This window comes from Globicephala melas, chromosome 21 (assembly GCF_963455315.2).
Source record: "Globicephala melas chromosome 21, mGloMel1.2, whole genome shotgun sequence".
NCBI classification, from domain to species: Eukaryota; Metazoa; Chordata; class Mammalia; order Artiodactyla; family Delphinidae; genus Globicephala; species Globicephala melas.
This window is the reverse complement of record NC_083334.1, coordinates 471094-494670: the sequence shown is the minus strand read 5'-3', so window position 1 is coordinate 494670 and position 23577 is coordinate 471094. Positions and strand designations below refer to the sequence as shown.

The following is a 23577-nucleotide window of genomic DNA, read 5'->3' as shown; positions in this document are numbered from 1 at the left end:
AATGATGAGTTTTGTCTGGAAATTTCTAGAGCCTTTATAAAATTAAAAAGTGGAGCATAGGTACAATTGCTCATAGGAATTAAAGGAAAACTTCATGGCTGCTTTGGAGGGAAAACCTTGTGGATAAGATTATGTATCATGAACATTCATATTAGGATTGATAAATGGATATATACCTACCTATAGGTATGTCCAAAGTAATGGCTGTATAAAGATATTCTGGGTTGGAGCCATAATAGCAAACCAATAATAAATCAACAGTTTGGAATTCTGGTTTTTATTTGACCACTTAGAAGATATATCTCGAGGTGGAGACGTGAGTTTTCACATGTCCTGCCCACTTCTCCATTTTGGAAGCCTATATATTATCCGGATGACTAGGAATTGATATAAGTGCAGGGAAAATGTTGATTGCCATAGAAGAAAATCTAGTTCTTCCAGGGACTGGAGATGCTTCATCACTGGACAGCTTGCAGAGCAGCTTGGCGAAGGTAACTCTGAAATGCATGCGATGTCACCCGAGAAGTGACATTTTGGAATAAAACTTTCCCTGTTAGTTTGTTTCTGTTTCATAGATAAGTTCATTTGTGTCACAGAAACGAACATAACATTATAAATCAACTATACTCCAATAAAATAAAGTAATAAACTTTCCAGGTTAGCCAAGTTGAAATCCAAATTCCTGTGAGCCCTTGTATGTATCTCCATCATCCTTACTCATCATCATCTTCACGTCCATCATCATCATCCTTCGTTATCTCATGGTCCTCTCACTGCCAATCACACTGAGAAAAAGGCGATAGAAAAGATATCATCCCCAAAGTAAGTGACAGGGAAGTGTCACTTACCTAAGCCAGTGGCCAAGCCCTGGCACAATATACTCACCCTTCTAGATCAGAGTTTCTCCCCTTATTACATGCTTTATATATGACTTTGAAAGATAAAATAAATAAGAGGTGTATCGTCTTAATTCCCATTTGTTGCTGGATACTCTCTTGAGCATTTCCAGAAGAAACCAGAAGAGAGAACTTATGTTAGTAAATGCTTAGCCTCTGGCCATAACTATCTTGAGATTCAGGGCAATAAGGACAAGCAAGAAAGCAAATGTGAGAATCAAAGGAAACTCGGATTTCTGCTCTCGCATTCATATGGATCTGTGCTATTTTTATGCTTATTAGGATTCTTTTAAAACAAAAGAAAATAAAATGAAATGAGCTATGAAAAGAAGAAACACTCAAAGCTGTTTCTAATCAGCAGGGGATATTGTATGTGGGTCTAAATCAGCCAGCCAACGTCCTCCCAGCCATGACCTTAGGGGCCGTTATGGCCCGTCAGAATTCCCAGGTTCCTGCTGAAGCTCATCATTCTGGATTACCATCGGTTGAAGGTCAAATTTAAATGCCAGCTTTGCAATTCTGTTAGGCAATTGCCCTGGGAAATGAATCCCACTGCGGTTAGGAAGAAACTGTCTTAAGATAACTTCTTAAATGCTCCTTGGTAAAAGATCTCTCATCTCCAAGCTCAGTCTTCTTTTTTGTCTGTGTAAAAACTATTTGTAATGCAAATGCGTCTCTCTGTCATAAAACACTTCTGAAGCCATGCAAAAATTTTTTAATAGTCAATAAAGATGACTATTTATCAATGGGTAGCTACACTTTTTTTAAAATTCCTTTTAAAAGAGTGTAAGCTATAGCATTAGAAGCTGCTAAAGCCAAGCAAGCCATGGGCTGCAGTCCTTTGAAAATGGCATCATGAAATGAAGTTGCATGTTTTGAAACCAAACAGATTAATCCGGTGGTGGCATGGAAGGCGTCACTGCGTTATTTTGACCTGTTGTCACATTGACATCTCTGCTTCTGTTGTTGGCTTCGGGTAACCTTATAACCAAGTCCCTGCTGCCTTAAAAATTAATTATGATAAGAATTTCTTTTCAGTTCAGACTGTTCAACAATGCCTCACGTGCAGGCTGCAAATTATGAAGTGTAAATTAGGGCATCACTGAGCAGGAAAGGTCCCAAGAAACCAATTTAAGAATTCTCTCCGGATTTGGTGGAGACCTGGAAATCATCCCTTCTGGAGGAAGAATTTGAAATTAGAATCTTGGAATCGACTTGCCATTCAGTTTCACTGTGTATTGGGATCAACCTTCTTAGGAAAGAATGTGCTAAATGTATATGAACAAAAAACAGTTTTTTAATTTTGCCACTCGTAGTACAATTCTTTATTAAAAAAATAGTCACTCACAATTGCCACGTGTATATTAAGCAAGCCATATATATATTAACTGACTTAATACTATAGCAACTCTATGAAGTGGGTGTTATTGGAGCCCCCATTTTACAGATGATGCAACTGAGGCACAGAAAGTATGAGGTGGGGGGTCACAGAGCTAGTAAATCGCAGTCAGTTTCGCTCCATAGTCCTTGTCCCCAACTTCAAAATGACACTGTCTCAACAATTTGACTCCATTTCTGAACTCTCCTTCGTTACATTTACAAAGCAAGTGGTAGATAGTTTTGAAGGTGTAGTGAATGAGATTACTTTAAAAATTAATTTTCCACACACCAGACATCTCGGTTTCCTGTGTCATTCTGAGGTTTTAGGGAAGGAATCAGGTTGCCCCTGGTGGGTTTTGCTTTCTGCTGGCCCTGGGGCTTTAACCTGCTTCCCTCTGCTTCATCCATTGTCACCATTTCATTTGTTTTCCATCTTCCAAAATTTCTCAACATCTCTTATCTGCTCTCATTGCATTTCCTGTTCCCTTTGTTCGTGTGTGTGTGTGTGTGTGTGTATGAATTTAAAATGTTTTCTTTATTGTCATTTTATTTTCAGACTTCTGCTTAGGTTGTATGAAACATTTTTGCTACAAGACTTTGGGAAGAAGAGGTGGGGAAAGGGTAGTAAAGAAAACATTAGTTATTCCCTCACATCTTTAAAACCCTTTCTTCCAGATCATCTTATATTTGGAGAAGTTAAAGTTTAGTCCCAAATATGAAATCCATAATATAAAAGTTTTCACAGCTGTGATCAACATGGCTGCATTATTCTTTCAGACTGTTTGGCGATGTCCTACCTGAAGGATGTAGTGTTCTAAAAACTTGTGCTCACTCCATAGGCTCTAAAAATGGAGTCAATGAAGTTCAGTGAAATAAACTGAAAGTTAGAAATCAGCAGTGCACAAGGGAACAATACCACTACAAAATACTCTTGTTTTCTAAAATGTATGTAAAGCTTCATATGTTAATACCGCAAATTCCAAGAAGACCAATTTATTTTTAAAACAAGAAACACCTGTTTATTATCAACCGTAACACCTGTTTATTATCAACCGTAAGATATTTAACTTTGAGTGAATCTTTTCCACAGTTGCTAATAAGCCATATTTTAAGATTTAAAATAGTTTTAATATATTCTAATGAGCTACTTATAAGGCATGAGGAAATATATTTAGATGTTTCTTGACTTTCACTTAAATCCAGTGACTATTAAACCTATACCTTACATTAGCTTTAGTCATTCTTTTCCCAGATTATATTGATGAAATAATTAATGAAGAAAAATGTACTTAACCGTTCTGTTACTTTATCTTACTATGTTCTATTACTCAAGGAAAAGTTAAGGCAGGATTATCAGTGACCCACAAACATTTTTTTTTCACAAACATATTTTTGAAAAAGCATTTTTCACTTGTAAAAGTATGTGAGTGTTAAAATAAAATACATGAAGAAGAAACCCTGTCAGTAAATAAGCCGAGAATAGTCATTCAGTTGTATTTCACATCATCGACTGGTCCAACTTTTCCTACTTTTTATGGTTGCAATTGGTAGTATTCTACAGTTAAATAGAAAAATTAACTAAAATTTTTAAAAACATTAATAGTGGCAATTTAACTAGAAGCTCTTTTTGAAAAAAGTGAAAAAGCAAAAATATAAACGGAATGTTTCTTATAAATTTGTGTGTAAAAGTATCGCAGTAAATCTTCAATGGCAATTTGCATTTTCATCTTCTCAGATTTAAGGCTTTCAGTTAAAGTCCCATTTTCTAGTATTTACCCCTTAGAAAGCAAACATTGTAGGAAATTGTTTTCCCTGTTGATTTTTTTATAAATGTATTTATTTATTTATGTTTGGCTGCGTTGGTTCTTTGTTGCTGCGTGTGGGCTTTCTCTAGTTGCGGCAAGGGAGGGCTACTCTTCATTGCTGTGCGTGGGCTTCTCATTGTGGTGGCTTCTCGTTGCGGAGCACGGGCTCTAGAGCGCACAGGCTTCAGTAGTTGTGGCTCCCGGGCTCAGTAGTTGTGGCTCACGGGCTCTAGAGCGCAGGCTCAGTAGTTGTGGCTCGTGGGCTCTAGAGCACAGGCTCAGTAGTTGTGGCGCATGGGCTTCGTTGCTCCGCGGCATGTGGGATCTTCCTGGACCAGGACTCGAACCCAGATCCCCTGCAGTGGAAGGCAGATTCTTAACCACTGCGCCACCAGGGAAGTCCCTTCCCTGTTGGTTTTTTTTTTTTTTTACACATTTTTTTTCATTTTGACTGTTTAATTGCTCTTGTCTCTGATTTAGGTGTGCATTTTTTTAAATGTACATGACCAAAAATTTTGAATGGGGCTTCCCTGGTGGCGCAGTGGTTGGGAGCCCGCCTGCCGATGCAGGGGACGCGGGTTCGCGCCCCGGTCCGGGAAGGTCCCACATGCCGCGGAGCGGCTGCGCCCGTGAGCCATGGCCGCTGAGCCTGCGCGTCCGGAGCCTGTGCTCCGCCACGGGAGAGGCCACAGCAGTGAGAGGCCCGCGTACCAAAAAAAAAAAAAAAAAAAAATTTTTGAATGTAAGAATGTTCAAAACACGGGTTCAATCTGAGGATTTTGCCACATCATCACCCTTAAAAGAAATAACGGATTACAAAATTCATATAATCTGCCTTTTATAAGCTAAATCGACCTGTTTTTAAGTTAATTTCATAGAGAAGTGAGTGTGTTTGCTAGGGGCAAGATAGGGTGCCAACGTCCTCCTCCCTCCATCCACAGACTTGCCCTTTTAAAAGCAATCGAGGTTAAGAGGAATTTTAAAGGGGGAAGCATAACAACATAGAGAAAAGTGCCGTTTTTGTGAGCTAATTAAATTTTTGCTGGCATTATCTCCTAAAATTGTATTTAACCTCAGCAGCTGTGCCCTAAATGAAAGCATAGATACATGTATATGTATAACTGAATCACTTTGCGGCACACCTGAAACTAACACAACATTGTTAATCAACTATACTCCAATATAAAATTAAAAAAATTTTTTTAATAAATCAAAATACTGGAAGTATATTTACTCAAATTTTTTATGCTAGTCACAGAGTAACGGCCACTGGCACAATATAGTTTTCACTTTAATCTGTATTATTAACATTTTATCCATCATTTTCTTAAGTTGAAACAATCAACAGAACAGTATATCAAGCTCTGATGTATTAAAAAATATGTTATGTAAAAACTGACTACTTTTTGATATGGCATAACATAGATAAGACAGATTTCTGAGATGTCATATCAAAATTTAGTGCTTGCACATTGATCCTTATTTTTAGATTTTTTGAGCATATCCACTTCTTACATAATTTTACTTTTATTAATGAAGAAAATCATCCAGGGAAATAACCACACCACACATTCAACTCATCAACTCTTTATTTGTCACTTCACACTAGCTGTTGTGCTTTTAAATAATGGCTTCAGAAAATAACATTTTCCATAATTTAGGGGATTATGTTGAACTGAGTTACAGTCTCTGGAGTGATCAAGGAAGATGTTTATTGTTTTTATTCTTTTTATTTCTTAAAAAAAAGTCAAACAACCCCAGTTATTCCGCTTGCCTAAGACAACTACTGGAAACATTTGTATTTCTTACATATCCTAAATGCTGATCTTGTCTAACTCATACTAACCTACTCTGTAAGGATCACAAATCTTCAGATAATCTCCTATATCTTAGTAATTTATTTTCTGTCAAACATATAAAACAAATCTCGGTAAAACATTCCATTAAAAAGGGAGAGAGTTTGGAGGAAATTTTTCCATTGTGGTATGCACTGCATTTTCTGTAGTTTCTGATGAAACACAGATGTTTCAAAGTGCCCACAAGGATGGTTAGTCAAGAACAGATTGATCTCTGGTTAATTTCTGAAACCTTGCGCTTCCATTCTTTCTAGCAAAATCTATTGCTTTCTTCTGCTGAATGAACTCAACTGAACCGGCCACAAAAAGTTGAATCAAAAACACTCAAAGTGGAAATCGAACATATTAGGATTTTACAATGGTTTAGTATACATTTCTTTCCAAAATGTTACAAATGTAATTTGGTTTGGGAGTAAATGTCTCTTTTGACTCTAAGCAGTGCCAATATTTACACACAGACCACAAGTTCAGTTCTCATGGATATTTTGCAGTACTCTACAGTATTCTGACAATTAATGGATTTACTCGAGAAAGTAATTGGTTGCGTGGGTAGCTTAGCTCCTTCCACACTCCAATACTGGAGAACCACTGAGAATGTAGTATTTTATCTAGTATTGAATCTTTGACTTTGAAAAACCAATGAAAAGCAGATACACTACCCTAGCAAAATTATAAACTCAAAGAAACGACCTGAAGATAGTTAATACAGCTACCAAAGGTAATGACGAAGGACTGCCGTTCCATCGTTGACACTTAGGCAAATCCCTTTGCAGAAGTATGAAGAAAAACACGAGTGGATGCTTTTCTAATCATTTTGATTGTGTTGTCACATGACTCTGGACAATTAGAGCCGTACTTTTACCAGAAGTTAAAACCAAATAGGGATTAATTTAGTCATTACTGTACTTTGTGGTAAACTAATTGCGTTTCAGAATATTTAGCCCTTATTTCAATGTCTTAATATATTTAGGGCCCAGATCATTTTCCTTAATATGGTATAAAAACCTGTTATTATCCGATTACTTGATCTGACAAGTCTTTTTAAACTTTATGTGATTCTGAACCTAGACTTAATACTTTTGACAAGTATAATTTAAAATAATAAGATTAATTATTGAATTTATAGAATAATTCCCAATCTTTTGGATAGAAAATAAAATACCTCCATATTCATTATCTGTTGAAAAATATCGAATTTCCAAACATGTTTCCAAAATATTTGCCGTTCAGTTTTGCATATTTGTATTTCTAAGTTTCTTTCATGCTGAGGCATCTGTTCATGATTTCTAGCTTATTTTCAAAATCTTTTTGTGTTAATGTGATATTCAGTGTGATATTCAAATTCTTTATGTGCTGAATGACTTCTGGAGACCCAGTCAATAAGACGTTTCAGATTCGTAAATTTTTCAAAACATTATTGTGGGTTTTTTCCGCTTCGGGAATAGTCAACTTTTCACTTATACACATTAAACAGAGTCCGTGTTATTATTTTTGTTTTGTTTTGACATTTGGACCTTCATATATATTCATGATGAAGGTCACATTCGCAGTCTTTCTGAAAATTTATTTTTTAAATACAGCTTTAATTCCAGAATATAGAAGAAAACCCTTACACAAGCAAAACGGAGTTTCTGTTTGCTTTGGGGAGGGGTAGTCATATGTCGAGAGGAGCTTCTCCTTTGGGAGAGAGAGGAAGCCGGATTCCCCTGGGTGGAACTTCTTGACTCCCTTTTCAGCAACAGAATTGTTACTCATTAAGGTAAAAGCCAGGCTGTGGTTTGGGTTTTATGTATTTTCTGTTAATTCACTTAAAAATGCTTTCCTTCCACATATATTCCTTGTAAACTGTAAGTCTGCAGGATAATATATGTGCACATCTTTATCTATGGATATAGAAAATGACATAGATAAATATCACTTTGTGCTAAAAATAAGCCTATAGTAATACAAAGGTCAGTCCGGGGCCATAGGGTACATAAAACAGACTGGATTTTGAGTCATGACATCTACACAGACTGCAGTACTGCTGAATTTTCATATTAAGAGGTTTTGGCTGAAGGAATTCAGACACATACACAGTATGGCCCCAGAAATCTTGCCAAGAAAAGTTGGGTTTAAAATGTAGGGGAACCGATCCAAGAACAGGCCTCAAACATGCTGCATTCATTACGCGCAGCTGCGTACATGAGCAGTGACTTTATCCCCACCTACAAAACCTTATCCAGAGCTGTCACTTTTTTTTTTTGCCAACTTGCTGACCTTTCTGTTTCCACAAAAGGAAAATGTGATTGACAGATGATTATTCAAAACATTTTGGCAATAAAAAAGAAACATGCTAATGTATTTGCTATAAATACAACACTTTTTTTTTTTTTTTTTTTTTTTTTTTGCGGTACGCGGGCCTCTCACTGCCGTGGCCTCTCCCGCTGCGGAGCACAGGCTCTGGACGCGCAGGCTCAGCAGCCATGGCTCACGGGCCCAGCCGCTCCGCGGCATGTGGGATCCTCCCGGACCGGGCCATGAACCCGTGTCCCCTGCATTGGCAGGCAGACTCTCAACCACTGCGCCACCAGGGAAACCCTTCAACACGTTTTTAAAAAGACATTTCTTATAAGCTCAGTTTTTGTGAGTAAATATTCACTAACCAAAGTTATGGAGAAAACCAGCTTGTATTCAGAATGGGGATGGATACTGCATTCGGTGCCTTTGGAATGTAAGGACTTAGAGATACCCAGGTTACCTAGGTGATAAGGAATTATGATCAAGACACTTGGCAAAGAAAGAGAAAAACAGGAACCCATTTCCATAGGCCTGGAAGAAACAAATGCCAATCATGACACATGAGCAACGGTTGAGCCAGATTTTAGGGGAGTGCAGGCAGCGTTAAGAGATGCCCCTAGCTACCTAGTTATAGTTACCTGGTTAGGCCACATGTTCTCTGCTTCCGCTCTCCACCATTGTCTCCATCATGACTGATGTTCTCCCATTTTATCTCCAGATCCAGCTTCCCCAAAACAGGATCTGATCAGTGGGGTCTAGTCTCCATCCCATATAGAGCACAACCAGAGCAATCACGACAGACCATTTACGGGATGTTGGCCCTGCGAGTAGTTAGTTTTCTTTGGATCAGCTTTTAATTTCCTCCGCCCCTTGGAGACAGAGTTACAGGAGTGATGCCATGAAGCCCAGCAGGGACCCACAGAGCGGTCTTTGGAAGGCTTTGTGTGACTTGTGCGGCTCGTATATTTTATCATAAATGCATGCATTAAAATAATAAAGATATTTTTAAAAATATATGATGCATTTAAAAAATATTTTACTTTGCTAAATTTTCTGAGCAGAATATTTTAATTTCTCCAAGAGGAAGTAAATAATATCAAAGAAAATAATAAGGGGAATAATTTGTATTGTAACTTTTCCTGTCTCTGATGGGAACTAATTCTTATTAAGGGCACTGGACTGATATAAGTGCTTCCCTGTTCCAGTAAGCATAATGGAAGACTACTGTTTGGTCTGGGCACCAATATGTCTGGCACACAGGGAGCAAAGTCAAATATTTCCCAGTGCTAGGAAATATATTCTATCTTTTGACCCAACAGAGCCTGAGACAACTTCTTTCCAAAGACTCTAACCGACTCCATTTTTTTTTTCTGGTGAAATGTATTTGGGGATTTTATGACTGTTGATATTCCACAAACAGGAGGATAATCTTTGCATATTCCAGACTCAGAGAATTTTTGCCAGTTAACATACAACCAATGCATGTCAGAAATAACGATGCTGCCTCTGTTTCTAAATTCTTCTCCAATTCCATAATGTCATAGGGCTATTAAGCATTATTTGCTGTTGGACATTAAAAACTGACTCTAATTTTTATTTGTGTCCTTCAAAAATGTTTAATTTTAACTTTTAAATCAATGCTTAATTGTACTACATTTGATGATGAAATTTATTTCCATGCACATATATAAATCACATAAGCAATTTCTTCTATATGTGATATAAATGAGTATGATAAAAATAGAAATGCTTAAATACTTGTTTTTACTTATATCACACCTATATTTTAAATTCTTTAGATCCAATATCAATTTTTTAAATAATTTATTGTCTACAGTGATTGATTGAATTAATATTTCTGTTAGTATCAAGGAGTAAAACTATTTTGCCTTACCGATTCAGATCAACTTCAAATGATTGGTTTTGGTGTTTGGCAAATTTCTGAATCTTATTACTGTGGAATCAAATGATTATCTAACAGCTACAGTTGGTAATTAGCTGGTAATTCAAAATCTGCCACAAATTTAGTTCAGGTAAACCAATTTTATTCAGTGCCTACACATAGTTAATACTGTCAGGGATTGAATGCTGAATGAAATGTGAACCCGGCTTTTGAGTGTCTACTATATTTAAGTACTATAATCAGTATGTTTCATAAATTATCTCATTTAATTTTCACAGCAATCCAATGACATAGGTATTATATTACTCCTATTTTACATACATACATGAGACTCAAAAATGTCAAGCGATCTCCCCAAATCACACATCTAGTGAGAGGAAGAGGCAGAGTTTGAACTCAGGTCTGTCTGACTCCTAAGCGCGTGGTCTTCACTTTTCATCATGCTCAATGCACTGCTCTCACGGAGGTGTATGATACAGCTGGGTTTTTTGGTCTAGAGGGCGACAAAAGGTAGCAGGTAGAGGAAACATTTGATTTATTTGAATTTGCTAGTTAATGTGTAGAAGAATGCTGTTAGGCCACTCTTTTTTTGCAGAGAGGTAAAGTGTGTGAGGAGTAGTAGGTAGCTTATTTTATAAAAATTGTTTGGTATGTTGAGGAAGGGCAGCAGATGAAGATTAAAAAGAAAGGCCAGGGCTTGATGTAAAAGTACTAAGGTGTCCTGCTAAGGACGTTAGATTTAAGACATCAGCAGGTTTGTGTTTTTAAAACATAAGTTTGGTAGCTTTGGAAAAGAGGTCCTGATAAGGTGACGGAAAGAGGAGGGAGAGAATATTTAGGATGCTCTTACAAAAATCCAGGCACAAGATGATGAGGCTGTCGAGCTGGACAGTGGTTCGTGAATGGAAAGGGAGGGGAGAGATTCATGACCTTCTTGAAGAGTAGAAGCGACAGGACATGGTGATGGGTGGTTTTATGTTGGCGCTGAAGGAAAGACAATTGAAAGTTCTACCTTAGTCAACTAGGTGAAGAGCTATAGGAACTGAACTAAGAAGGGGAAGAGGCAGGGATGGCTTTGCAGTGAGGATGACATGTAATAGATTTGTCTTTGGACCTGTTGCATTAGAACTGCCCACGGGGAGGCCACAGCAAGCATTGGGGATGATGTCGTAAGACAATTGGAAAAGATGTGCACACATTTTGGTATCTTTTTTGTAATAATTTTCTCTAACATGTGAAAGTATGTCGGGCTGTAGTCAGGTTAAATGTGATATGTGTTCATTCTTTCATTCAATGATATCAAGCCAATCATTTTAATATCATGAAGTATTTTAAGGCAATACATACAATGTAATAGGTACTGTGATTGTTATTGTTTTCTTAAGATAGTAAATATGCAATAATCAACTGGCATCCAGGGCACAGGAAAGCTTTCAGGTAAGGAAGAGGAGACATCTAAGCTACGACTGAAAGACAAACAGGACTTAGCCAGAGGAGGGTCCTAGACCAAAGAGGAGGAATAGCCTTTGCAAAGTGTCAGAAAGTGTAGCTGTGCTAAAAAGTGCAAGGAGAGACTAGGTCACAGAGGACCTTATCAATCCTACCTAGGAGTTTGGATGTTTTCATAGTGGCAGTGGGAGCCGTTCAGATTTTTTCAGCCAGGAAATTGATATGATTATTTGCATCTTTTTGAAAGGTTTTTCTGAACATAGCGGGAAGAATGTTTGAGGAAGGCAAGAATAGAGGCAGGTATGATATTGCATGTAAGTGAAAAATGCTGATTGCAGCAACAAAGGTAGAGACCATAGTGATGAAAATTGTGAAAATGGTGGAGGGCCTATGGGTTGACTCGATGTGGGGATGGGGAAGACAGTGCTGATAAGAAGAAAAAAGAATGGCTTCCAGGTTTCTTTCTTGAGCCTTTGGATGGACACAGAGGTTTTGCTCACCAACACAGGGAACCCAGGAAGAGACAGAAATTTGTGGACGATGATTTATTTTATGTTATTTTACGTTTGAAAGGAGCACTGCTGAAAGCCAGCGTTTCCATTCAACTGTCATGAGGTCTTTATTTTCATTTTATTTTTTATTTTGTGGCCACGCCGGGGGCTTATGGATCTTAGTTCCCCAACCAGGGATTGAACCCGGGTCCTGGGCAGTGAAAGCGTGGAGTCCTAACCACTGGACCACCAGGGGATTCCCAGAGATGATTATTTTAGCTTTGAACATGTTGCATTTAAGATTCCTGTAGACATCCTGTCAAAGCCATTAAGTGATTGGCTATGAGCCTGGCAGGCAATTGGAATTAGGGAATAACATAATTGGTGAATTAGGCCTTGAGAGGTGACAATGATCGTGGAAGTCAGAGAGAAAGAAAAAGGGGGAGAGAGAGAGAGAGAGAGAGAGAGAGAGGGAGAGAGAGAGAGAGGGGAAGAGTAGAGGAAGAGAGGGGGAGAAGAAGGGCATCTAGGCAGAGGGAGCCATGTGACACACAAAGTAGCAGAAAAAGGGGAGAGGTATGTTTGAGAAAAATCCTATTGTCAGGTGCAACATAAGACTAAAATGGTCCCCTCCTACGTAACAGGTTGACGATGGGGTTTATGCTGTAGTCGGTAGGGTGCCAGTGAGGCTTTGAGCACAGAAGGGGCATTTGTGAATACAGTAAGTCCACTGCATACAAACGAGCTCCGTTCAGAGAGCGCGTTCACAAGTCCAATTTGTTCCTAAGTCCAACAGAGTTAGCCTAGGTACCCAACTAACACAATCGGCTACATAGTACTGTCCTGTAATAGGTTTATAATACTTTTCACACAAATAATACATAAAAAACAAACACAAGCTAAAGAACACATTTTTCATCTTACAGGACAGTGCCTTGGAAAGTACAGTAGTCCAGTACAACAGCTGGCACACAGGGGCTGGCATCCAGTGAACAGGCGAGAAGAGTTACTGCCTGGAGGAGGGAGAGGAGGTGGGAGTCGGTAGAGCTGAGGGATGGTCAGTCATAGGGGACAGAGGGCGAGCTGCAGAGCCGCTCACGCCTGACGCTGATGGTACAGGTGCTGGAACCAGATGCACATCCGCATCTTTGAAAGTTCGCAACAGGAAGGTTCGTATGTAGGGGACGTACTCTGAGTCATTAGGAAGATCTGACTGGAATGTGGATTGGAGTAGGGATGCAGAGACCATGCAGCAGGCTACTGATGTAATGAGTGTTGTAGATGTAATGAGATTGAGAAGTTGGGTAGGAAGTAAAAGGGAAATTTAAAGAAAAAACATGGATGCAAGAGGTACTTGTGAAAATAGAGGTGCTCCCACTACTTCTAACGGACTATGGTAAGGCCAGGGACAGGAGATGACTGCTCGGATAGTGACAACTTGGAGGAAAAGAGAGAAAAGTCAGAAGCGGGATCTGGTTTGGGGAGATGTGTATCTTGTAAGGTATTTAGCACTTTGTGATCATAATTCATAGAATTAAAAATAGAAGAATAGTATATCAGTATATTTTTAAACTTGCTTTTTCCCCCTGTTTTCCTTGAACTTCTAAAATTCTATCCCAGCGGTTAGACCGGATGATATATTTCTTTGGCTATGCGCTACAAGAGAAAAGAAAAAAAAAGGACTTAGAAATCCATTTGGAAAGAAACTCAGGTGAGAGAACTTAGTCATCCTCACCAAGAGTGACAGTCCTTCATCTTTGCTGGGCTGGACCGCTACGGGACGCGGGGGGGCGGGGGTGAAGGGCGGCCACAGCGGCTGAACTTACGGTCTAAGCCCATCACTTCAGCAGGGCTCAATAAAACAATGGATACAGAAAAGATGTGGGGCATTTCCATGGGAATTGCTAGGACACGAGTTGTTCTTTCGCTGGCGTCTTTGAAGTCTATAAAAGTATAATTCTGGACGTGTACCAAGAAGGGTCTGATGCAAAGTCAAACACATCGAGAAGCCTTGATGCCATTTTCGCTTAAGTAGCCGTCCTGGGGGGTGAGGGAGAGTCTTTCATGCCCTTTGCAGGGCGTGCTCATCGGTTCCACAGTTGTATGGAAGGTGTGGTCTTGTTCAGGGGGGTCGATTCTCCCTGCCGGACCACCACCGAAAGCTATTTCACTTCAGTTGTATTGCTTCAGACAGTCGACAAATACAGGGTTCATTACGTGACTCCTTCCATCTTACGTGTGTACACTGAAGGTGAATTTTTTTTCGTTCAGTGGCTTGACTTGCTTGTTATGACTGTTTCTTTTCTCAGGAAGTCTTCTTTCCAAGGATAAAAAGGTTTTAATTCCCGTTGAAAAGAAAGGGGACCCCAGGCTGTGGACCCAAGTGTTAAGATGCTTTTGAAGACGGTGCGGGGGAGGGGCGGTGCGGGCAGTTGGAAGCTGCTACGAATATGAGATCAGACATTCTGTCTCCGGCAAGGGAACAGGGTTGACATCAGCTGAACAGGCAACTGCTTGCCTTGCCTGTCCTCCTCGGGCCAGATAAAGGCCCAGAAGGAGCAGCTGCCAGCCAGGAGGAATGTGAGAAAATAGGAAATTGATTTGAAATAGGATAGGGAAAAAGAAGAATGAATTTAGAATTTTCAGATATTCCCTTTTTAGGCATAAGTAGTTGCTGTCTCCACAGAGAAAGGTGATCTTACTTCTTCTCTCACGAGAATTAAGAAGGTAGCAAATTCACAGTCATACAGGTATTAGAAAGGCCTGATGTTGGTTTATTGTTTCCTAATTGGAGGAAAATGGGATATGCATCTGTATTCCACTCTTTGGCAATTCTTCTTGATCCTTTTGAAATAAAAAAAAGAAGTGGAAAATTATAAATGTTCTAATTCTAGGCTCAGGAAAAGTAGATTTTTTTACCTGCTAGTTACAATGATAATTAATTAAACTTCACAGTAACCATAGGGGGCGGGGCAGTTTTGTGTTTGTGAAGGCTGCAGGGATTCTAATTTTCTATTGACAGTGGTTCTTTTGCTTTGATAAATACCTTTAGGCAAATTCTATTGCCTCTCTACTTCTTTGTTTAAGGGCGTATGGAGAGGGGGTCATGTTAACAATATTTAGGATCGGTAATAAATAGAGCAGATGTCTGTCTTTGGGGTCATAATTACCAGCCGCTCTGTGAGAAGGCAAGGGGGTTCAGCAAGGAGAAGCTATACTTCCCAAGAGCCTCCTATCTGTGGTTCACCTTACTTGAAGTTGTTGATAGGATACAGAGGCATTGGAAGACAGAGACCTTGCAAGGGATGTAAATCTTAGCTAGGTAGAATAAATAGACGTGGTTGCCACTAACGGTACAATAACAGACAGTATGATAACAAACACATAATAATACACCTCACGCATACCTTGCTACGTCTCCTGGCTTCTAAAATGAATCACCAGTGCTGTTCTTACGAAATAAAGAACTTTTCACCTCATATAGACATTGGATTGTGGCTGGTATCTTAACACATGGAATGTTAATATATGGAGTAGAATAAAGATGAGAATAGCTGTTTTCTAAATCACAGCTGCCTTAGAAAGTCAACATTTGGAAATGACTGAGTGGAACCTTTAACTCATTCCTCAAAATAAACAAACGAAAGCTTGATCTTTATACTGATTGTGGATGGACAGGCAACAAAACAATCAGGGCAGCGGGAAACCAGCGTGGAAAAAAGAAAAGCATTAGGAAAATGAGAAATGAATTTAAATATCCAGTAACTGAAAACTGTTATCCTAGGGCATTAAAGAAGTTAGAAGAAACTCTTGCATGGCCATTTAAAGGATTCAGAAGACCTGAGAGATTTTCCATTTTTTAGAGGGAAAAATTGAGGCCCAGGTAAGTTAAGACTTAGCAAGGTCACACAGCCAATGAGAAGAGCCATGTCCAGAACCTAGATTTCCTGATTCCCAGAGAATTTGTAGACAAGTGGAGAAAGCCGTGAAGTGTGGGCTGTGATGTGTCTTCACCGTTTCGATGTACAAATTATCAAAGCTACTTTGTTCCTTTTAGGTTCTTTTCTTTTGCACTGAGCCCATTTTATCATCTGGTGTCTGTTCACATCATCTAAAGTGTGGACAAAAAGATGCCCGCTTCTCTGAGTTACAGCCACGGATCTTCGTGACACTGATTATGACACTACATGTTTTTATTAAAACTGCCAGAAATAATCACGAAGCAATAGAATAAGCTTTTTGTGGAGTGAGTGCCTTGCTGTAATTTAGGACCTTGGTCACTAATCATAAATTGCTATTAATCACAACCTAATCTAACTGCTTTTTTCCAGTTAGAAAATTCCTCATTTTAACCATCCTTCTGATATCCTGCCAGAAATTCCTTGAAGGTAAATTTACCCAGCATCCATTCTAGAATACAAGCAGGAAGCATGCAGTTGTTCAACCTAGACTTGTCCCTAACTGTGAGAGCCTTTCTACGTATTCTGTATGCCAGTATCATCTGGATGAAAGCTATCTCAGACTCTGTGGTTAAAGTGACACAGTGATATATTGATCTAATGAGTAATATTATGGAATTAATTCTAAAATACTCTAACTTGTTCTGCCTTAATCTTTAAAATTCATTTGAAGCATCCCATTATGCAAACCTTTTTTGGAAGATCTTGCAGAGGCCTTTGGCCAAAAATAACATAGAGTTCCACATATTTTCACAGTGGTTTCTATTTCGGAGTCAAATTGCCACCAGGGAGAGTAGACTCTGAAACACCTGTGCTGTCTGGTGTCCGACTCTTCGCCTGGACACCTGCCTTAGTGGTTGGGATCTTTTGTCTGCCATGGATGGCTTCAGGAGTTAGATTCACCTTGCTTTGCATCAATTAAATAGATGCCCTTATTTTGCCTTTCATTCGTCTAGATCTTTTGAAAGACCTAATTCCGTTTGTGCCAGTTCTCCTAAAAGAGACAGTCCCTGAAGCGTGCTACCATTCAGAAGCTGAAAGCCCCCAGGACTAGATGTACTATAACTGGAGTTTTCCGTACCTGACGGCCTCTGTCTCTACCTGTTTTTTACTTTATCCTCTCCCACCTTCCCGTTTCTAGAGAACTCATTTCTTCACATTTACTACTTAATGTATATCTTTGTATGATTTCCTGTCCCTAGCAAGACCCTAAGCACACTTGCTTTTTTTTTTTTTTTTTTAACAGACCAAGACTGATCCTGGGTAGAAATTTGCCTAAAAGTATATTTTCCCCTACAGAGTATTTTAAACCATGGAAATACCGTTTTCTACTCTAGTTTTAAACTAGTATTGCCCCATGAGGTTTAAAAATGGCATTTTATACCAGAGTACCTAAGGTGTTTCGGGTGCATAATAGGCATTCAATAAATGGGAGTCAAAGTCATATCTAAATGTTTTGAAGATGAAAACTGGTTTGTAAACTAGCTATGTCTCCACTTCCCCTCCATCCCCTTGCTCCTCAACCCTTCTTAACCCTGACGTTCACCCCATCACTCTGCTAGAAGTTGTTCATCTTTAGGTCACGGATTGCTTCTTCCTGCCAATTCAAACAGCTTCACCTCAGTGATCAAAAGTATTTATCTGTGACATGTGGCTTTGTTAACTATCACCCACCTCATTCCCTACCTATGTTCTTGAAAGCTCTCCGCTGGGGCTCCTTTGTCGTGCTGCACCGCTGATTCCATCCAGTTTCCTAGCCGTGGAATTGTCTCCCGTGGTGATTGAACTTCCTCTTGGAGGCCTCTGTATGTAAGAAGCCCCCAAGATTCAGGCTTGGCCCTTTGCTTTCTCAGCTTACTCATTGCCTCTCATCTCTTCTACTTTCACAATATTCATCTACTTTGAGAATTAGCGCTGTTCTAGAATGGGTTAGTAAAGGCACATTACAGAAGCAAACCCCTTGTTTGCATCTGTGAACTCCTTGCCGGGACGCTTAAAGACAGATATCCCATGAAATGCACACTGCACTCTATTTCTTTTGTCTTTGTCTTCTCGTTGGGCCTTCTTCTCATCCTGGGCCTCAGTCTCTAAATCTGGAGTCTGATAACCCAGAGGTTGTGGCTCTCAGCCCCACCCCCAAACCCCCATCCTCTAAAGGAGGTTCAGAGAAGAGCCATTAAGACGATGAAAGGAATAAAAATTAGACCCAAGAGGAAAGGGTAAGATAAAACTTAAAAAAATAATAATGGAGATTATTTAGCATGGCCATGTGGAGCTGAAGGGAAGATTTAAGGAGAATCATCTTTAAGTGTATGAAGGGCCCATATTGAGAAATGGTGACCAGCTGCTTCTTGTTTCTACTGAAGCTTGAACAGGGGCATTTGGGTGTAAATTGCGGCTTTAGAGATTTAAGTTAGAGATTCTCAAAATAGAATTGTCCTTGGTAAACCATGTAAAATATTGTCATGTATTATTTAAAATGCACATGGCATGGTAGAGAGGCTTTTTTTTTTTTTTAAACTAATAGATTCATCTGTGGCTGGGGATCCAGAAGTATATGCCCAAAATAGATCATGTATTAAGTTTATGTCCAGTTTTATAATCCTGTGATTTTTATAATGAGAAAGTACACATTTATAGTTTAAAAATAGTGACCTCAAATAACCAATGGTGCCATTAGGGCACAGTCTCTGCCCTAGAAAAGCTGGTTAGGTTAGGTTGGATTAGGTTGGGGGGGTGTGTGTGAGAGAGAGAGAGAGAGGAAACCAAATATTACAAATGATCAATACAATGGACAGAATCGTTTTAATTAACAAGCACTTTCTTCAATGTGGCCTGTGTTTCCAATGGTCCATCCATCTACCCATCCCCAAACCAGTATTTATTTAGCGTCTCCCTTGTGCAATACACTATGCTGAATGCTGGGGAATCAGCAAAGAAATGGTCCTTGCCCTCATGGGTTTATGGTCTAGAAGGAGTTACAGACAAGTACCAAGGCAGCGGAATAAGAATATAGCATAATGAATGTTAGGAAAGGATATTTGCAGAGTTCTATGGGAACACAAAGAGAGGGGCCCTTAAACTATTCTTAGTGGATCAGGAAAGGCTAAATAGAGGAGCTGACTTCCAGCCAACTCGTGACCAAGCAGAAATTGGCCAGGTACATAGCAGAAGTAGCAAGCGTATACTTACATCCAAAATGACATAAGTGCACAGAAATAATTTATGTTCACTAAATAGAACAAAATCTATTCCATGGGACTCTGTTTTGAAGCACCTAAAATTAACACGTTATTGATTATCCAGATTTGTTTGTCAATAAAGACCTGGTAAGCTATTTGCAAAAATGATCTTAATACCTATGGGTTCTTTGGAAAATTTTGGATGGTGTACATTTCAAAGAGTGGCTCTAGAAGTTTGTGTGATTTCTATGTTCTATCCCCTGCATGAGGGATTTGACCTGCAGGTAACTATTGCCCCTACAGACAGCTACCCACCTGGCATCATCACTTCATCACTAGCCATCAATGAATACCTAAATTTCGGCGTCTAAACAAAGAAAATAAATTGCTTCTGGTAATGTATTTGATTTCAAAGATATATGACCTAATGATGTTGGAAACAAATAGCCCGGATTGAAGGGATTAAAGCAATTCAGTCATCTTTCTTTGTCACATGTGCGTTTCTTAAACATGGACTTTCAAAGGACACACCCCCAAGGTACTCTTATTTTCAAAACCTACAAACAAGTTGAACACAATGAGTTGCTAAGCGTGGACAAACAACACTGCCATCCCCGGGCGGGCCTGGGAGTTCATCTTGCTGTTTTTAGACCTTGTGTCCAACCTGCCAGGGATGCGTAGCGCTCCCTCTGACTCGGCCACTCCTGTGCTTCCCCAGTCATGGAGGTTGACTCCCGCACAGAACTAGGGTTCCACGACCGACTACAGACCCCCGTGTAACGTTGCCTTTGGACGTTTGGTGGCTTGACTTGGGGCCTCAGCTCTTGCTACGTACCTGGTTCCTGGCGACCATACCCCCAGCTAACTCTTGCTGGCGATCTGGATTTCTCTTAAAGCTGTGTCCTGCGCCTGTCGTGCTCTCCCCACCGGAGAGGAATGATCTCTCTGCCTCCCCCACGTCCCTCCCACCTGGATATTTGCCAGCACAGGGCTGAAGCTCACTGAGCCTTTTGGATACAGCGTATTGCCCGATGCCCCCGCAAGGCGTCCAGACCTCAACCCACGCGCCCAGATCCTGCTTCCCCCCCTGCCTGCCTGCCTGCCTGCCAGGGCTGTGGAGGACCCAGCGCGCTCCTGCCCAAGGTCACCCGAGTTAGGACAAAAGTCAGAACCAGTTCTTTGGACACACAAGAAACGTGACTGGAGATAAAGAAAGAGTCATGTCTTCATCATGGATCAGATTTCAGAAGGCATTTGTGTTTCTGGTGAAATAACATAACACCTCTAGAAATAAAGAAGAAGACTTACCTTTTAGAAATGATTTTGGATGTGGGTCATTTCAAACAGTTGTGAAGTAAATAGCTGTGCTGTGGGTGGATTTTTCCATAGCTTACAGCAAAGAATCACCTACGTATTATGCTAGCCTTTTTAGATTTACTGTAGACATCTGTGAAAAGTTACGAATTGGCCTTTATTACAAGCCTTGTTTTGAAACCTTTGTTTCTGTTCCGGTGTAAATGATATTTGAACTTCATTGGAAAAAGGACGCAGAAATACGGTTTTAAATACAGTTTATGTCAGCTTATAACAGAGTCCACATAGCTGTTAGAGATTTTCACGCTACTGACAAAATAACACTTTGCAAAACAGAAGATAAAGTCTAAAATTTTATTTACAGCCTGTTACTAATTGTACAATTATTATATACCAGTTGATGTCAGTGTACTGTAATTTTAGTGACATAAATGGTTCCTTTGACATATTTGTTATTTAAAGAAGAAAAATATATAAATAAGTGTATAATTTTTAACAAAGTCCATTTAGACAAACTGAATTCTAGAGTGACAGATACCTACTGACCTACGCAATCCCTAAATCAGGTGTTTGGGAATGTTTATTAACTATTTCATTCCTCTGTGAGACTCTAGCTGGCAGAGAATACTAATATGTATATTACTTATTACCTTAACTCTAAAAGCAGCTTCAAAATGCAGGAGGAACCAGATGTGGTGCCTTTTCTCTTTTTCCCCTTCCAAATCCACAAACGGTCAGTTTTTAGAACAGAATATCATGCTTTCAAATCCTTGCCGTGGATTATCCCGACATATTTTATTTAGAAAGTGAACTACACTCCTAATACCAGTTTTTACTAACGAGTCGATACTATAATAGGTATTTAGTGCAATGGGTTAAGTGTCAGGCTGAGGACCTGAGGCTGGTTTTAGTCTCTAGCACCCTACGTGGGCTGTTATTAACCTCTTTGAGCTCTGGTTTCCTCATCTGTACAGTGGGATAATATTACTTTCTCATTGGGGCTTTAGAGAATTAATAAAAATGGTATCTGTCAAACGCTGCTCCATATGGGGAGAGCCACACGAAGTGCTCAATGTTAGTTTTGATCATATTCATATATTTAACACAGCTAAAAGTGTTTGATTATGATTTTGAGGAACATCTCTGACAGTATGGATTCGGTGCTTAATCATTAGCAAGAAAATCATCACCCCGGTTTTGGTTAAACTCTGCTTTTTCTTCAAGGCTTTTGGCCTAAGCAGGCAGAGGGCAGAAGAATCTTAATATTAACGCTAAGTTGGTGCCGATCTGAAGTCACAGCTCACGCGTGGACTTTTTTTTTTTTAATACAATTTGCTCTGATTTGATTTGGTTCATGCATTTTTAAAAATCTTCCTCGTGGTGTGCAGTCATTAGGCTTTTATGCCTAAAGAACTGAATTCAGTTATAAGTAAAATTCATTTAACAGCACAAGTATGATTGCATATGGTTATTTATTCACAACAAATTAGCCACATAATTCAACATATTTGATAGTGTCTGCTCATGGAACTGCGGGGAATTCTGCAGATCTCAGACAAGAAACGCTTAAGTTATAGAAGGCAGTATCCATAATGCTAATTATTCCTGACAGCATCAATATGGCAAACTATAATAGATGAAAATAGCAGTTTAAGGTGTGCCTTATTATATATCTCTATAGGACACTTTAGTGGACCCCCTGTATGTAAAAGATGGCAGTGACTTAACGCATGGATGGGTGTGGCCCCAAGCCCTTGTATCTTTTCTTAGGAAGGTATTTGTGGAAACCATCAGTTTGAAACCCCGTCTCTCCCTCTCCTTCCCCGTGGGCTGCTGCTCAGCTGTGTTCAGAGTCAGTCCTTGATCATTCTCAAAAGGGATAATCTCTTGGTCTGATTTGAAAATAATTAGTTTCGTATTCAGGAAAGGTAGAACTAGATCTACATGCAGAATATTCCAAGGTAGTCCAATATAAGAATTTACCTAACCTGTATCTGATATTTATAGATGGGCATGGCTTAATTAGCATTCTAAATTGGAATTTTAATAAATCCTACCCAGCAGTGACCAATTTACATAGCATTTATCTGGGGAAACGAGCGTGCCCAAGTATCAGTCTTCTTGAGATTCATCTTGACCCAAGCGGCGACTTAAGATGTTAAAACCTTTCATTCCTCCATTAGAGGAAGGTTCATCTTCCTGTCTCCTCATGTTCTAGTCCAAATCCAGATCTGCTAACCTGGCATCAAAAATCCAGGGGTACGTATCTGAAGCATTCCCAAGTCCCTGGGTCCTGGAAGACTCTCAAGGTGCAACGTTTTACCTATTTAATTCTTCTAAGATTCCAATTGAATACGCCTTCTTCATATTCCAGGGCCTAAATCATTCTACAGTGTTTACTGGCATTACTTCAGGTAACCCTCCCCTCGCCCTCCCCCATGAATCACACACGTGACAGTGATTTGTGAAAGGATCCTTTTCAAAATATTACGACTTGGGAGGCTATTTGCCTAAGAAGTAGAAGTCTTTCAGTGCCCCACAAAATATCTATTGTTCTATTTTTTGACCCAGTTTTACTAAGGTGAATTTCAAAACCTTGAAATAACTTTGAAATTTAGACTGTGTCAGAGGCATGTTTAAATACTTTCTCTGATACCTTAATGATGTCCTAATTAAAGAGGGAACATATTGATCATTCAGGGAAGAATAAGCACGATGTTTGTGATCATCAGGTAACAGAATGTGTTTGTGAGTCACGATTTTCGAAGAGCCATTGTTATTGAAAGCAAAGCACACTGAGGTGCAGAGGCTGTGCTTCGACACTGAGGAACAGCAGACATTTCCGTGAATGACAATGGATGTGTTGGATGGTAAGGAAAACTGGAGAGGAAGAGTATTCACCGAGAGGCAGGTGAGCTGTATGCACATCACTGTAGCATTACACGTAGAAGGCGACCAAAGTCAAGGTAGAGATAACCTGAAGAGGGAAAAGAAATTGCTGTTGTTAAATCAAGGAAATTGAGAAAAGGATATAATCTGATAAATGAAGGGGGGGGTAACAC

The 23577-nt window shown here is 39.5% G+C and overlaps 1 protein-coding gene across 4 annotated transcripts in view; it reads left to right on the top strand.

Annotated features, from left to right (window-relative positions):
* TENM3 (teneurin transmembrane protein 3) overlaps window positions 1–23577 on the top strand; it is a 429049-nt gene that overhangs the window by 89430 nt on the left and 316042 nt on the right. The gene's annotated exons all lie outside the window — the stretch shown is intronic.